The sequence below is a fragment of the Nicotiana tabacum genome, chromosome 16 (genome assembly GCF_000715075.1).
Source record: "Nicotiana tabacum cultivar K326 chromosome 16, ASM71507v2, whole genome shotgun sequence".
Taxonomy (NCBI): domain Eukaryota; kingdom Viridiplantae; phylum Streptophyta; class Magnoliopsida; order Solanales; family Solanaceae; genus Nicotiana; species Nicotiana tabacum.
In genome coordinates, this window is record NC_134095.1 from 7,309,312 (window position 1) to 7,327,887 (window position 18,576).

Genomic DNA, 18,576 nt, shown 5'->3' on the forward strand with positions numbered 1-18,576 from the left:
TTTCAACTTAATTCTTCCAAAATGAGAATTTTCTTACCAAATCAACTCCGAACTTCCCGAAATTCAATTCGACCATGCGTGCAAGTCATAATGTCTGAAGTGAAGCTACTCATGGCCTCAAACTGCCGAACAACGCGCGAGAGCTCAAAACGACTGATCAAATTGTTATACCGCATGAGACGTACATAATATATAATTCAAATGACTGACAAAATATTGAAAACATTAATTTTCTCGTAATTTGAAATTTCAAGAATAGTTAGTAGAAACATACAATTAATTCACCAATGAAGAAGACATGTATTATCTTAGAAATCTAAAACATGAAAAATAAAATAGATTAGAGGAACGTACGTTTATTGGAATTCAGGATAACAAATTCATATGGAGCCCTTTGTATAAAACCATTGAATTCCTTTAAATAAGGTAATTTGTGATAGAATCCCAAAAGAAATCAGACGTTTAAAGAAAAGTTTCAATTTCATTGCAATTGTTACTTAGATGAGTCCTTCGGTGTAGTTTAAATCAGAAAAAATTTCGATCTTTAGTAATTTACAATTGTATCCTTAAATTATACAAATATTTAAGGTTATAAAAGTTTATCGATATTTTAGGGAGTCATTCAACATTTAGCATAAACTAGTTTTAGTATACGTGCGTTGCACATGTGTATAGTGTCTATCAATTAGAAATATGTACATTGACGTTAAAATAAAATGCAATATTTGTTTAAGAGATAAACGTTATTTTTCTCATAGTAATAGTATTAAATATCTTTTGAATACACATAGATGATGAAATTAGTTAAATGTTAGTTGTGCATTATTTTGTAATTATACATATTTTATAGTATAACTTACAAATATGCTAAATTGTATCTCGCCTTAAATCTCTTTATGAATAAATTTTGGCTTCTACTAATTTCATCCTTATTTCTTTAAGTTTGTATTTAAATAATTTAATTCCTAATACAATAATTAGATATTATTTTATATTCTTTTTGAAAATAATTTTTGTACTCTAAGATTTGTGTACACTTGAAAAATAATTTTACCTATCTAATGAATTTGGAAAGGAATAAAATTGGATTATTTTCTAGTTAGTTAATTCGAATCCGTGAAAAAATGGTTAATTCAAATACTTGATTATATTTTTTAATCACTAACAGAAATAAATTGTTTGAGGATTAATATTATTAATTTTATCTCATAGCATAAAATATATGTTTAATTATAACTATAGTTTTTTCACAAAATTCTTGTGTTAAATGATAAAAAATCGAACTTTTGCACTTTATATTTGTCACGACCACAGTTCGCCCTCCGTGAACTATCGTGACGTCATTTATTCTCTATGACTAGGTAAGCCTAACAATTTGCGAAAAAAGAACAACAGATAAAAACTAGTACAAACAACAGATAAACATAATAAAAACGTTTAAGATGCCGCCCGACATATACAATACACACTCTCAACTGAAATATCTCCCAAAACCCGAAATCTCATAAAATCACAAGTTATGGATACTACGTAGTGCTCTAACTCCAGAGTGTCTAAATCAAAAGAAATACAGAAGGGCTATAACTACAAGAGAGAATGGAGAGGGACTCCTCGGTCTGCGGACGCGACAGATATACCTCGAAGTCTCTGAAGAATCGCCCCACCTCAAAGATAGTAGGGCTGAGTCGAAGAACTTGGATCTGCACACGAAAAAACATGTGTAGGAAAGGGCATGAGTACACCACAGTAGTACCTAGTAAGTGCCAAGCCTAACCTCGGTCGAGTACTAACGAGATCAAGTCAGGGCCCTAATGGTATATATGTATAATAAGATAATACAGGAGATGGAACGGTAGGAAGTAACACATGATAATAAAAATAACAACAACTACAACAGAGTGAAAAATCACAGAAGAATATAGCTCCACACAAAAATAGCAACCGGGAATCTCCCAGTATATCGTCCTGTAGTCCTCAAATGTAAATATCCAGTGGATCTCTCGGGTGTCGTTCCGTAGTCCAACTCATAGTGCGCAAGGGATTTATCGGAATACCAATTCGTAGTCCCAAATGTAAATATCCAGTACAGGGGAAAATCTACCGGGTGTAGTCCCGTAATTCCAATGTAAATGCACAGGGGGATCTACCAGAATACCAATCTGTAGTCCCAAATAAACAGGCAAGGGGGATCTACCGGGATATCGCCTGTAGTTCCAAAGTAAACATCACGAAGAATATTCAATTCTATCTAATTCCATACCAAGGAAAAACAGGTATTTCTAACCTAGCATGCTGCACAGAATTCAAATAAGGCAGTTTGAGCAAGTAAAATAGTTAAGTCACTTAGACATGCTTCCCTAAGCTAACAGTAAGGTTAAAATTTGCAAGTAATGTACAACAAGGAAGAAAAACACAATTATAGTTACTTAATGAAAACAGAATTTTCAACAATTAGCACATGTACACACTCGTTACCTCACATGCAAGGCATTTCATATATCAACAATACCAAATCCTAAGGGGAAGTTCCCCCACACAAGGTTAGGCAAGCCACTTACCTCGAACCAGCTCAAAAATCAATCTGAAACCACGCTCTTGCTACGGGTATCCAACTCCGAGTGACCCAAATCTAATCAAATAAATTTCATAATATAAATATAACTACAACCAATGAATTTAGCTAAAGGAATCGAAGCTAAGATAAGAAAATAGAAAAACACCCAAAAATTCTCCCCGGGCCCATGTCTCAAAATCGGGTAAAAGTTGCGGATTATGAACCCTCATTCACACACGAGTCTAACCATACCAAAATTACTCCAATCCTATCCCAAAATCTTTATCAAAACCCCAAAATTAGGCCTAAGAACTTTTCCAAATTTTTTTCCAATTTCTTACCCCAAATCCGAAATTAGATGATGAATTCACGTTTAGATTAATGGGTTATAAGCAAAAAGGAGTTAAGAATCATTACCCGCAAACACACTCCGAAAAACCTTCCAAAATTCGTCTCCCACCGAGCTCCCAATTCAATTTTGTGATATAAACTCAAAACCCTCGATTTCACTTTATGTTCTGCCCAGACGCGACCTTAATTGCGATCGCGGAAGCTCCCACACGATCGTGAAGAGCAACTTCGCTAGCTCCTAGATTTACCATACGCGAACGCAATACTCCCACCGCGAACGCGATGCTTGCACTGCTCAGCTCTACGCGATCGCGGTTGACCTTACGCGATTGCAAAGAGAAACTCCCATTCCACAGTTGCCTCACTTCTTCCTCTTCGCGAACGCGGCGTAGCCCACGCATTCGCAATTCAACTTCCACCAATACTACTCGTTCGCACTCCTTTTCCCGCACTCGTGTAGAACAAAATCCCCTCTGCCTCATCTAAGCCTTCGCGATCGCGAGCCTCCTCACGCGATCGCGATGAAGGAAAGTCTGCAACAGAAAACCAGAAAAATCTAATCTTTCTCCAAGTCCAAAAATGGTCTGTTGAGCATCCGAAACACACTGAGGCCCCCGGGACCTCAACCAAACACACCAACCAATCCTAAAATATCATACGAACGTAGTCCAACCCCCAAATCACATCAAACAACACTAAAATCACGAATCTCTCTCCAATCCAAACCTAAGGATTTCCAAGACTTCCAAATTCCGTTTTTGATCAAAAAGTCTATCAAACCTCATCCGAATAACCTGAAATTTTGCACGCACATCACATTCAACACTACAGAGCTACTCCAACTTCCGCAATTTCATTCCGAACCTGATATCAAAATCTCACTATCGAACCGGAAACTTCAAAAATTCAACTTTCGGCATTTCAAGCCTAAATAAGCTACAGACCTCCAAAACACAATCCGAACACGCCCCTAAGCCCGAAATCACCCAAAGGAGCTAACAGAACTAACAGAATTCCATTCCGAGACCTTTTTCACACTGCTCTGACTACGATCCAAATTCTAAAGCTTAAACTCTCTTTTAGGGACTAAGTGTCCCAAAACACTTCGAAACTCAAAAAAATCATCCTGGAAATTCAAAATGGCAGAAACAAACATGGGAAAAGCAATTAATAAGGGATCAGGGCATTAATTCTTAAAACGACTGGCCGGATCATTACATCCTCCCCCTCTTATAACATTCGTTCGTCCTCGATCGAGCATAGAGACATACCTGAAGTGGTGAAAAGATGAGGGTAACGGCTGCGCATATCCTGCTCGGTCTCCCAGGTCGCCTCCTCGACCAGCTGACCCCGTCACTAAACCTTCACTGATGCAATGTCCTTTGATCTCAGCTTCTGAACCTGCCTGTCCAATATTGCCACTGGATTCTCAACATAAGATAGATACTTGTCCAACTAGACTGAACTGAAATCCAATACGTGTGACTGATCGTTGTGATACTTTCGGAGCATCGAAACATGAAATATCGAATGAACTCCCGCCAAGCTGGGAGGTAAGGCAAGCTCATAAGCAACCTCCCCAACACGTCTTAATATCTCAAAGGACCAATAAACCTCGGACTCAACTTTCCTTTCTCATAACGCCCTTCATAGGCGAAACCCAAAGCAAGACCCGCTCTCCAACCATATAGGAAACATCATGAACCTTCCGGTCTGTGTAACTCTTCTGTATGGACTAGGCTGTACGGAGTCTATTCTGAATCACCTTAACCTTCTCCAAAGCATCTTGAACCAAGTTTGTGCCCAATAATCTAGCCTCACTCGGCTCAAACCAACCCACCGGGGATCTACACTACCTACCATATAAAGCCTCATACGGTGCCATCCGAATGCTGGACTGATAACTGTTGTTGTAAGAAAATCCGCCAGTGGTAAGAATTGATCCCAAGAACCTCCAAACTCCATCACACACGCACAGAGCATATCCTCAAGAATCTGAATAGTGGGCTCGGACTGTCCGTCTATCTGGGGGTGAAATGTTGTGCTCAACTCTACCCGAGTACTTAACTCATGCTGTACGACCCTCCAGAACTGTGATGTGAACTGAGTACCTCTATCTGAAATGATGAAAACTGGAATACCATGCAGGCGAACAATCTCTCAAATATAAATCTCTGCCAACCGCTCCGAAGAATAGGTAGTACACACAGGAATATGATCAGCACAATCACCCAAATGGCATCGAACTTCTTCAAAGCCCGTGGGAGTCCAACTGTGAAGGCCATGGTGATCCGCTCCCACTTCCACTCCGGAATCTCCATCTGCTGAAGCAACCCACTCGATCTCTGGTGCTTATACTTCACCTACTGACAATTGAGGCACCGAGCTACAAACCCAACTATATCTTTCTTCATCCGCCTCCACCAATAGTGCTGCCTCAAATGTTGATACATCTTCGCGGCACTCGGATGGATGGAATATCGCGAACTATGGGCCTCCTCTAGAATCAACTCCTGAAGCCCATCAACATTAGGTACACATACCCGACCCTGCATCGTCAATATCCCGTCATCACCAATAGTCACATCTCTGGCATCACTGTGCAGAACCTTGTCCTTTAGGACGAGTAAATGAGGGTCATCATACTAACGCTCCTTAATACGATCGAATAAGGGAGACCGAGAAACCACGCAAGCGAGAACCTGACTGGGCTCTGAAAGGTCCAATCTCACAAACTGGCTAGCTAAGGCCTTGACATCCATCGCCATGGGCCTCTCAGCCGCTGGTAAATAAGCCAAACTCCCCAAACTCTCTGCCCAGCGACTCAAAGTATCGGCCATCACATTGGCCATGCCCGGGTAATACAAGATAGTGATATCATAGTCCTTCAGCAGATCTAACCACATCCTCTGGCGCAAATTAAGATCCTTTTGCTTGAACAGATGCTGCAAACTTTGGTGATCAGTATAGATCTCACAAGGAACACCGTACAAATAATGACGCCAGATCTTCAATGCGTGGACAATAGCAGCTAACTCGAGATCGTGGACAGGATAATTCTTCTCATGTACCTTCAACTTTCTGGACGCGTAGGTAATCACCCTACCATCCTGCATCAATACCGCTCCAAGACCAATCCTCGAGGCATCACAATAGATAGTATAAGACCCCAAACATGTAGGCAATATCAAAACTGGGGCTGTAGTCAAATCTATACTAAGCTTCTGGAAGTTCGCCTCACACTTTTTCATCCACTGGAACGGAGCACCCTTCTGGGTCAGTCTGGTCATAGGTGCTGCAATAGATGAAAACCCCTCAACAAATCGACGGTAATAACCCGCCAAGCCAAGAAAAACTACAGATCTCTATAACATAGGATGGCCTGGGCCAACTCTACGCTGTTTCCACTTTCCTTGGATCCACTTTTATACCCTCATTCGATACCACGTGACCCAAGAATGCCACGGAATCTAATCAAAACTCACATTTCGAGAACCTTGAATATAACTTCTTTTCCCTCAAAGTCTGAAGCACTATCCTCAGGTGCTGCTCATGATTCTCCCGACTCCGGGAGTATACCAGAATATCATCAATAAAGACAATGATGAATGAGTCAAGATATGGTCGGAACATAATGTGCATCAAATTCATGAAGGTTGTTGGGGCATTGGTCAGCCTAAATGACATAAGAAGGAACTCGTAATGACCATACCGATTCCTAAAAGTAGTCTTCGGGATATTTGGCTCTTGAGTTTTTAACTGATAGTAACCTGAATGCAAGTCAATCTTAGAAAACTCTCGTTCACCATGTAGCTGGTCAAACAATTCATCAATACAAGGCAAAGGATAACGATTCTTCATTGTAACTTTGTTCAACTGGCGATAATCAATGCACATATGCATAGAACCATCTTTTTTTCTTCACAAACAAGACAGGAGCACCCCAAGGTGATACACTAGGTTGAATAAAACCCTTATCAAGCAATTCCTGTAACTGCTCCTTCAACTCAGGAGGAGCCATACAATACGAAAGAATAGAAATGGGCTGAGTGCCTAGTAATAGATCAATGCCAAAATTAATATCTCTGTCAGGTAGAATACCCGAAAGATCAGCTGGAAACATATCAGGGAAGTCCCGTACAACTGGGACCGAATCAACTATAGGGGTATCAACACTAATATCTTTCACATAGGCCAGATACGCGTCACACTCCTTCTCAACCATTCAGTGAGCTTTAAGAAAAGAAATAACTCTACTGGGAGTGTGATCTAAAGTACCCCTCCACTCTACTCGCGATACACCTGGCATAACCATCGTCACGGTTTTGGCACGACAATCAAGAATGGCATAATGGGGCGATAACCAGTCCATGCCCAAGATAACATCGAAATCTACCCTGCTGAGCAATAATAACTTGGCTCTGGTCTCAAAACCACTAAGAGCAACCAAACACAACCGATAAACGTGGTCCACAACAAGAGAATCCCCCACAAGTGTAGAAACATAAACTGAAAAACTCAAAGAATCTCGAGATACGCCCAAATACGGGGCAAAATAATAGGACACATAAGAATAAGTGAAACCTGAATCGAACAAAGCCGATGCATCTCTATGACAGACTAGGACAATACCTATGATGACTTAATCGAAGTCAACAACCTCAGTACAGGAAGGAGAGGCAAAATATCTAGCATGGCCTTCCCATCTAGGGCGGCCTCTACCTCCCCAACCTCCACCTCTGGCTGGCTAGGCAGGTGGGGTAGCAACTGGTGCTAAAATCATAGCCTGGGAACTCTCCGGAGCATGTTGTAGCTGAGAAGTCTGTGGAGGTGCACCCTTCCCTAGTCTAGGGCAATCTCTCACCACATGGCGTGTGTCGCCACACTCAAAATAACCTCACTGCCGACGTAGCTATGGGAACTGTGCGGTACGGGTACTTTGAGACCCCTAAACACCTGAAACACTATGAGAAACCTGAAACGCAAATTGAACTGGCTGACCCACAGATAATGCTGCTCGATGGGCCGGGCCTGAACCGGACCGGACCGGGCCCGCGGTCCTAACGGGCCTGGTGGGCCGGTCCTAGGTGGGCCGGTCTTGGTGGGCCTCCTGAGCCCGTCACGGACTGGTCTCCATGTGTGAGCCCACGAGCCCGGGACCGTTTAGCCCGGGACCGGCAGGCGGGCCTGGGCCGGTCCTGACGGGCCTGGCGGGCCCAACGGCTATTTTTCAAAAAAAAAAAAAATCTGCAATGGCCATATTTAAAATCTAGCCGTTTGGGCTGAAAATATGACCGTTTTTTAAGTTAAAAAAATGGCCATTTGGCCCCCAAACTTTATTTTAACCCCAAACTTTATATAATTACACTTTTCCCCATTTCTCAACTATAAATACCCCCTCATTCTTTCATTTTTATTCACCAATTCATCAATATCTCTCAATATCTCTCAATCTCTCTACTACAATTACTTAATTTATTGTTGAAATTTCGTGAAAAATTGTGAAGTTGTTGAATTGAAGTTTTCAAGTGTTCAACGATTTTCAATTTTCAAGAAGTTGTTCGGCAATCCGGTAAACTCGTTTCAACTCTTACGTTTTTAGAATATATTTTTGTGTGGTTTAGTTTGCATAATTATAATTAATATGGCATTTACTTTGAAAAAAATGTTTGGTAAAGGAAAAGATAAAACCGGTGAAAGTAGGACCAATGGATCTCTCCGGTCTATGAGGTCTCCTCGCTTCCCTGTGCTCTCTCTTCTGACCTTGTCTGTTCTCTTACCGGCAAGCGACCCTTCCCACCTGCTGAAATAGGACCATAGGCTATGTTGCCATGACACCAGGATCTGACCAATGTAAACTCGCTGCTCTGGAGTGGGGGCAGTGGGAGTCTGGGTCCCTCCCCAATCTGTGAAGTAGTTGGTACAACCTGAATCAACCCCACCTGAACCAATGTACCAAACATGCTCAGGAACTGTGCTAAAGTCTCCTGAAGGGCTGGAATAGTAGTAGTAGGCGTATCAGGTGCCTGGGCTCCGGCTGGAGCTACTGGTGGCTCCTTGACGGCAGCTCGCGCGGGTGCTCTGGCTACACCACATGTGCGTCCTCGACCTCTGCCCTGGCCCTAACCTCTGACGGCTCTAGCAAGGGGCACGGGTGCCTGGTCATCTCCGGTAGTACGTGTCCTCATCATTTGTGAGAGAATGGAAGACAGAGGTTTAGAATTGTGATGTCAAAAATCTCGCATGACAAATAAGTCAAATGAAGTGAAATTTTCCTAACAGTTACATAGCCTCCCGTAGATAAGTACAGACGTCTCCGTACCGATCTGCGAGACTCTAATAAACCAGCTTGTGATTCATGACTCCTATGAACTTAGAGCTTTGATACCAACTTGTCACGATCCTAGTTCGCCCTCCGTGAAATATCGTGACGGCACATAATCTCTACGACTAAGTAAGCCTAACAATTTGCGAAAAGAGGAAACAACAGATAAAAACTAGTAGAAACAACGGATAAACATAATTAAAACATTTAAGATGTCGCCCGACATATACAAATACATACTCTCAACTGAAATATCTCCCAAAACCCGGAATTCACGTTTAGATTAATAGGCTATAAGCAAAGAGGAGTTAAGAATCATTACCGCAAACTCCCTCCGAAAATCCTTCCAAAATTCGTCTCCTACCGAGCTCCCAATTTAATTTTGTGATATGAACTCAAAACCCTTGATTTTGAACTTTATGTTCTACCTAGACGCGACCTTAATCACAATCGCGGAAGATCCCACGCGATTGTGAAGAACAACTTCACGGTCTCCAAGATTTACCATACGCGAACGCGATACTCCCTAAGCGAACACAATGCTTGCACTACTCAGCTCTACGCGATCGCAGTTGACCTTATGCGATTGCGAAGAGAAATTCCCACTCCACAGCTGCCTCACTTCTTCCTCTTCGCGAACGCGGCATAGCCCACACATACATTATTCAACTTCCACCAATACTACGCGTTCACACTCCTTTTCCCGCGATCGCGTAGAACAAAATTCCCTTTGCCTCATCTAAGCCTTCGTTGTAATGACCCGATCGGTCGTTTTGATCTCTAACGCATCGTTCATCAGTTTGAGGCCATGAGCAGCTTCACTTCAGGTATTATGACTTGTACGCATAGTTGGAATTGAATTTTGGGTAGTTTGGAGTTGATTTGGAAAGAGAATTCTCATTTCGGAAGCTTTAAGTTGAAAGAATTAAATAAGATTGGATTTTTGAATAAACGACCTCGGAATCGGGATTCGAAGGTTCCAACAGGTTCGTATGATGATATTGGACTTGGGCGTATGTCGTGATCTGATTTTGGAAAACCAGGGAACGTTTTGGCACCTATTGTAGAAGTTAGCATTTTTGGAAGAATTTCATAAGTTTGGGTTGAAGTGCATTTCAGTGTTATCGATGTCTGTTTGGGATTCTGAGTCTGGGAGTAGCTCCGTATGGTGATTCTAGCATTGGGAGCGCCCATCAGAAGTGAATTCGGAGGTCTGTGGGTCGTTTTGGAGTCATTTGGCTAAAGATAGAAATTTGAAGGTTTTTGGAGAAGTTTGACCGGCAGTGGACTTTTTGATATCGGGGTCGGATTCCGATTCCGTAAGTTGTGGTAGGTTCGTATGTTGAATGTGACTTGTGTGCAAAATTTGAGGTCAATCGGACATGATTTGATAGGTTTCGGCATCGAGTATAGAAGTTTGAAGTTCTAAGTTCATTAAGCTTGGATTGAAGGTCAATTCATGATTTTAGCGTTGTTTGATGTAATTTGAGGCCTCGAGCAAGTCCGTAATATATTTTGGGACTGGTTGGCATGATTGGTTGGGGTTCCGGGGGCCTCGGGTGAATTCTGGGTGGTTAACGGATTGAAAATGGAATTTGGAGAAGGTTTGAAGCAGCTGCCTTCTGGTGTAACCGCAGATTTTGGAGCAACTTTGAGGTGCCATTTTCACCACCAAGCATGAGGTAAGTGGATTCTACTAGTTTTGAGTTAACACTTGGATTATATACGGATTTGAGCATGAAAATTTGGTAGAAATTGTGGGTTTTTGGTAGGAGACCTAGAAATTTATATTTTGGATTTTTACCACGATTTTGGGCATGGAATTAAGAGAAAATCATATATTTGAGTTTGTGAGTTCATGGGCAAACTTTATCTTCGAAAAATTTCGGAATCCTGGCACGTGAACCCGAAGGCAATTTTGTCAACTTTTCGATCGGGGATAGGAATTGTTATACATTGGATTGTAATGAGTAATTGAGCATATATTAATGGATTTGCATAATTATTGGCTAGTTTTGGAGAAATTGTGCATCGATTCGAGTCTTCGTAAGGGTGTGGAAGGCCGGTTATGGATCTTCGAAGCGAGGTGAGTCTCCTTTCTAACCTTGTAAGAGGGAATTGTCCTTATAGGTGAATTAATTGAATTTGTGCTCCTCTTTGTGGGGGTTACGACGCGCGAGGTGACGAGAGCCCTTGCGTAACTACTATTATGTTTAAGTCCGGGTAGTCTAGGACCCAAAAGTATGCTATACTTGAAATATTTGTAATCTTATTGACAGTTGAATTGCTTAAATCTTATCAAATTGGTAAATGAATTTCTAAAAGGATTAAACTTCATTTTATAAAATTGTTAAAAGAGAATTGGTTTTTCTTTGGATAATTATTCCCTGATGACTTCTTGATTGACTGTCTGTATGTGTTTAATTTCGGAACGGGCCGAACGCCTCGGTAGATTAAATAGATGCATCTATGGTTCGTGTCATTCGACCCTCTAGCAGTGCACATTTTAAATATTATTGGATCGGGCTGCACGACCTCGGCATGATACGCACATGCTTGTATTGCTTACTTGAGAATTTTAAATGTTGATAATTGCCTTTCCTGGCCAGAGATAAATTGATAAAGATAATGAAAAGCAAACCTTTGGAAATCCTTTATTATTTGAGAAGTTGTTTACCAGCTTTCTGGCTTTATGAGTTAAATTTAACTTTATGAAATCCATGAATTATTCACACTTTTTCTATATTATCATTGGACCATTAGTAAGTGTCGAAAGTCGACCTCTCGTATCTACTTCTTCGAGATTAGATGGGATACTCATTGGGTACATGTTGATTTCGTACTCATACTACACTTCCTGTGCATTTTTGTTGCACAGGTTCAAGTGTGGCTAGTGGCATAGTGGCATGGTTGATACGGCGACTTAGGTGAGCTACATTTATCGAGACGACCCGCAGTCAACAGAGTCCCCTTCAGAGTATTTTACGGTATTTTTTTATTTCTGTCCACTTGTATTCCGGACTGTAGCTGTATTTTATTGCATTCTCTAGTAAATACTCATGCACTTGTAACACCAAATTCTGGGATGATTATGGAGTATCTTGTATTAACTTCTTAACATTCATATTTGATTCGAAACGATTATCTTTTACTGGTAAAACTGAAGGAAAAATCATAGTTTTCAAAAAGTTTTAAACGAGAATTTAATTAAGTATTTTGGTTGGCTTGTCTGACAGCGGTGTCCAATGCCATCACGACCCTTAGTGATTTTAGGTCGTGACATTCGCGATCGCGAGCCTCCTCACGCGATCACGATGAAGGAAAGTCTGCAACAGAAAACCAGAAAAATCTAATTCTTCACCAAGTCAAAAAATAGTCCGTTGAGCATCCGAAACACACCCGATGCCTCTGAGACCTCAACCAAACACATCAACCAATCCTAAAACATCATACGAACTTAGTCCAACTCCCAAATCACATCAAACAACGCTAAAATCACGAATCGCTCTCCAATCCAAGTCTAAGGATTCCCAAAACTTCCAAATTCCGTTTTCGATCAAAAAGTCTATCAAACCTCGTCCGAATGACCTGAAATGTTGCACGCACGTCACATTCAACACTACGGAGCTACTCTAACTTCCGGAATTTCATTCCGACCCCGATATCAAAATCTCACTATCGAACCGAAAACTTCAAAAATTTAACTTTCGGCATTTCAAGTCTAAATAAGCTACGGACCTCCAAAACACAATCCGAATACGCCCCTAAGCCCGAAATCACCCAACGGAGCTAACGGAACTGACGGAATTCCATTCCGAGACCGTCTTAACACTGCTCCGACTACGGTCCAAATTCTAAAGCTTAAACTCTCTTTTATGGACTAAGTATCCCAAAACACTCCGAAACTCAAAATAAATCATCCCGGCAATTCAAAATAGCAGAAACAAATATGGAAAAAGAAATTAATAAGGGATCGGGGCGTTAATTCTTAAAACGACCGACCGGGTCGTTACAATATCGTTATTAAATGACTTTTGTCAATTACTTCTCTCTCTCTTTCTCTTGTTATTACAAAATATTTTCGTAATTATTTTTTTAGTTACATTTTAAAATACATATTAATATTTATATCTAAACAAATTATTGATCGAAGAATAAAACTAATAGCCAATGGATCAATTTATAGGTTGAATGCTGATTTAAATACAGGACAAAGCAAACTACTTTCTCTTTCTTTACCTTTTTACTTATTTTATTTTTTTATATCATAATTGTTCACCTAAAATTTAGCATGATTAAACAATCTTTTTTGAGATAAAAAACGTCCAATTGTGTAAAATTCATATAAGTTAAAATATATATATATATATATATATATATATATATATATATATATATATATATGGTGTTATTTAATTATACTTTAATTTTTAATTCATATAAGATAATACTTTAATAATTTTTAAGTCCTAAGTATAAGGACCTCTTACTTAATTTAAATAAGGAAAGGTATACTACAATTACAACAATAACAACAAAAATAACAAAAGTCAGGAAAGGTATAATAAGTAATAAATCTTAGATAATTTCAAACTCCTAAATATTAAAGTTAAAATAAAATACAATACTTGTTTAAATGATAAAAATAATTTTTCTCATAGTAGTTGTACTAAATATCTTCTGAATATGCATAGATAATGAATTTAGTTAAATTAGTTGTACATTATTTTGTAATTATACGTATCTTATAATAAAATTTACAAATATGTTAAATTGTATTTCACCTGACATCTCTTTATGAATACACTTTGGCTTCTACTAATTTTATCATTATTTCTTTAAGTTTTTGTTTAACCAATTCAATTATTATTACTATAATTAAATTTTATTTTATATTTTGATTTCTTTTATCGCTGATGGTCTTTCTCTCAAAAATAATTTATGTACTCTAAGATTTTTGTAAAATTGAAAAATAATTTTACCTATATGATGAATTTGGAAAGGAATAGAATTGTATTATTTTCTAGTTAGTTAATTCAAATCCGGGAAAAAAGGTCAATTCAAATACTTAATAATATTTTTTAATCACTAATAGAAATAATTTATTTTTTGAATATTTAAATTATTAATATTAACTCATAGCATAAAATAAATATTTAATTATTATTTTAATTTTACTCACAAAATTCTTGTGTCGAAAGATAAAAGCCGAACTTTTGCACTTATGTTTGTCGTAGTGTTAGTATTTTTTTGATTGGGCCTTACTAAGTTTTTTTATATTAGAAATTTCGTTGTGGACTTCTAATAAGTATAATAATAAAACTAATAGTTAAGTATTAACAACTCTTCCTTTTCATCATTTAATTTTTATTAACTAGATCATAAAACATTTAAATTACCTGCTTAGGGTAAGTCTAACATTAACATAAATAGGAAAAATAGAAAGCCTAAAAGATTGATGGCCACCAATATTTCCAAAATAATACATTTATTCATACCATAAAACACTAACTATGTAATGAAAATTGGAAAAATGCTCACCATGAAATAGAAGAAAGATATAAATGTAATTAGTTATTTAGCATCCATGCAGGGTACTTGATTCCTAGCTCAGTTTTTGTTCTTAAGATTTGTGAAGATAAAAATTCGTCGGAATAATGTGAATCTTACTTTAGCGCATAACGAGATAGAATATGTAATTTCAAAAACCATATTTTTTCTTTTGGGAGGCGTAGAAATATTTGGCATGTCATAATTGCCAATATTTGTACATGTTAGAAGAATTCAAAAGAAACTGAAATCGTATTAAAATTTCACAGTAAAAATATCAACTCTCAATTACTTACTTTTCATTTCATATATACTGATTGAAGTAGCATCGGAGAAGGACTTCACCATCGAAGAAGATAATAGCATCGGAGAAGGACTTCACCTCTTCATTCAGAAGTTTATGAAAGTATGACTGCTATCTTTGCCTAATCTTGACCTCTTCCATCAATACTCGACCGTCCTCGTCTTTGATGCACCTCACTTGATCCAAATCGCGAGCCTTCTTCTCTCTTACTTTGACCAATCGAAATAACTTCTTGTCCCCACCTTTGCCCCCAAGTTCCTCATAAAGCCAACCAAAACCAGCAGTTTTAGCCTCTGTAACCGCTAATTTTGCCTCCTTCCTAGCCTCTTTATATCTTTCTTTGTTCGTTCTTCTTTGATCCTTGTCGGTGCTCTCTACTAACTTAATGTAAGCCGCTTTCTTGGCTTCCACTTTACCTTGAACCCCGTCATCCCACCACCAGTCACCTCGGTGCCCTCCAAAGTAACCTTTCGAAACTCCCAACACCTCTCTTGCTGCCTCCCTTATACAGTCCGCCGTCGCCGTCCACATAGCGCTAGCGTCCCCACTACTCTTCCAGGCACTCATATTCGTCAGCCGACCCTCCAACTCCTGTGCATTATCCTTAGACAAAGCTCCTCACCGGATCCTCGACTGACCCCGTACAATCTTCTTCATCAAGATGCCTACGTCCATCACTAAAAGCCTATGTTGAGTTGCGAGGTTCTCACTCGGGATCACCTTGCAATCCTTGCACAACCCCTATCACACCTCCTGAAGAGGAGATAGTCGATCTGAGTCTTAGCCACCATACTCCGGAAAGTAACCAAATGTTCCTCCCTCTTCGGAAACATAGAGTTCACGATCACCAACTCAAAAGCTCTAGCGAAATCCAACAGTGAGGTACCACCCCCGTTCCTATCACCAAAGTCGAAGCCACTGTGCACCTCACCATAGTCACCAGCAGATGACCCAATATGACCATTGAAATCCCCTCCTATGAATAGTTTCTCCGTAGGCGGAATACCCCGTACCACCTCATCTAGCGCCTCCCAAAAGCGCCTTTTAACTTCCTCGTCCAAGCCCGTTTGCAGCGCATAAGCGCTAATGACATTTAGAGTGATCCCTCTAACTACTACCTTAATCGCCATCAATCTGTCATTCACCCATCTAACCTCTACCACCGACTCTCTAAGCTCCCTATCCACCAAAATGCCCACTCCGTTCTTGCCCTTCACGACTCCTGAGAACCATAATTTATACTCGTTTACATTCCTCGCCTTCGATCCAACCAACCTAGTCTCCAGCACACACGTTATATTGTCCCTCCTCTTCGAGAGAATCTTCGCCAACTCTATAGATTTACCCGTCAACGTCCCTATATTCCACGATCCAATTCTTAACCTATAGGCTACCCTGTTCCTTTTACCCCCTTTGGGCCCCGTCCCACTCCCTAACCCTCGCCCTACCCCCTCCCCACCACCCGACCTCCCCGAGGACATGACCCTACTCTGCCATTACAAACCACAGTCTCTATACCTACGAAGGTCTAAAAATGAAAAGGAGAAAAAATACCACACAGAACAACAAAGGGAGCAAATAGTAGCTACAAACTCACTAGACTGGTACGAAATACTACGACAACAAAGTAATTAACACAGGAGACAGAGAAACATGAGGGGGGAGGTATCAATTCCCGCGAATAGAACCTGGAACTCTCAACTTGGTATACTCCCGATGTTGCGGACCCGACGTATAGCTGCTACTAGTGCTTGAGCGCGTGCACCTCCTAAACCCTTGCCCCTACCCCCTCCCCACCACCCGACCTCCCCGAGGACATGACCCTGCTCTGTTATTACAAACCACAGTCTCTATACCTACGAAGGTCTAAAAATGAAAAGGAGAAAAAAATACCACACAGAACAACAAAGGGAGCAAATAGTAGCTACAAACTCGCTAGACTGGTACGAAATACTACGGCAACAAAGTAATTAACACAGGAGACAGAGAAACATAAGGAGGGAGGTACCAATTCCCGCGAATAGAACCTGAAACTCTCGATTTGGTATACTCTCGATGCTGCAGACCCGACGTATAGCTGCTACTCTACTGCTTGAGCGCGTGCACCTCACAAAAGTGATGCCTGCAAAACACGCAAACAAAGACGGAACCAAGAGAATAGGGGGAGAAAAAAATCTAGAAATGAAAACCAATGTCTTCTTTAAATTACCCTTAAAAGCCAAATATTCCACTCAACAAAAGAAACCTAAATTTACTGAGCTGTTGATATCAAGTGTAAATTAAACGAATATTTAACAGAAAGCTAGAAAATAGCTTGTGTAGCTTCTTGGAAAATAAAACGAAAAAGGCTGAGATTAAAATGGCAAAGTTGAAGGAAAAAAAAATCAAGACAGAAAAATACCCAACTTAGGATTCAAGATTAAACTTTTAACTGAAACGAATTACGAAATCTTGCTGAGGCTCTTGAGAAAAAGATGGAGAACGCAAAGGGAAAATTTGAATTCTTGAAAAGTAGTAGGAATATTAATCAACAAATTAGGTACTATCCTGAATTAATGGACAACTTCAACCAAAGTAATCAACAGCCTATTTCTTATATGGATAACCAGTTTTCAAGAACTGACAGCAGATTTTGATAAAGTAATTTCAAGTACTGATCATGTGAATTCAATGGGTAAAATTTTGTTGAAACGAAAAGAAGTATGAAGAATTAAAGAAGATAGACACTTTTCCGATGCATGCCGGAAAGTCTGGTGCTCCGGCGAATTTTCAATCTGAGGAAATAATTGAAATCTTGCCGGTCAATCAATCAAGAATTTTCCGTTCAATGGATGTATTGCACTTGCAAAAAAGAAAAAGAAGAAAAAAGATTCTTTCACAAAGATTTGATGATGACTGGAAATTGTTACTAATTCCTGATATATGATTATTCCTGCAACAACCTTGGAATTGTTGGTAGACCGCCGAATCACTGGTTTCCAACTTGATTTAGCCGGAGAAAGCACTGATGGTTCGCCGGAGAAATTATAGAAAAGAGGAAATCGCCAGGCTTTTAAAACCATAGTTTGAATCAAATCATTTCGTTTAAACTCAATTTCAATAAAATCATTTGAAGATATTTTTCAACAGTTCTCAAGCAGAGGCTCAGTGCAACAGTGAGCAAAAATGATGAAAACATAACCAGCCCCCACGCAAACATCACTCGTATACAGCCCCGGGCAAACATGAATCATAAACAGCCTCTTGGGCAAACCTCACCATCACTCATATACAGCTCCTTTGGCAAATATCACAATCACTCGTAATCAGCTACTCAGGCATAACATCACTCAGAATCAGGGTAGCCGCGCTCGCTGGAGGTGTGCAGACTCCGGAGGGGTTCCTTCGGCCCATGCGCTATAACAAGCTACCTCGTGGCATAAATCAATCAGGTCATCGGCCTCACTCAATCATGAATCAGTAACAACATGCTATCAATGCAGCCCGATCCCA

At 39.9% G+C, this 18,576-nt stretch overlaps 1 long non-coding RNA gene across 2 annotated transcripts; it reads right to left on the reverse strand.

Moving 5' to 3' along the window:
• Positions 1-1,398: 1,398 nt before the first annotated feature.
• Positions 1,399-18,226, reverse strand: LOC142170640 (uncharacterized). 2 transcript variants are annotated; one of them, XR_012699926.1, is made up of 3 exons: positions 17,093-18,226; positions 2,559-2,629; positions 1,399-1,700 (listed from the first exon to the last, which is right to left on the reverse strand). It is a non-coding gene; the product is annotated as an uncharacterized LOC142170640 (long non-coding RNA). The 2 variants fall into 2 exon arrangements; XR_012699927.1 differs by lacking the exon at positions 2,559-2,629.
• Positions 18,227-18,576: the final 350 nt, after the last annotated feature.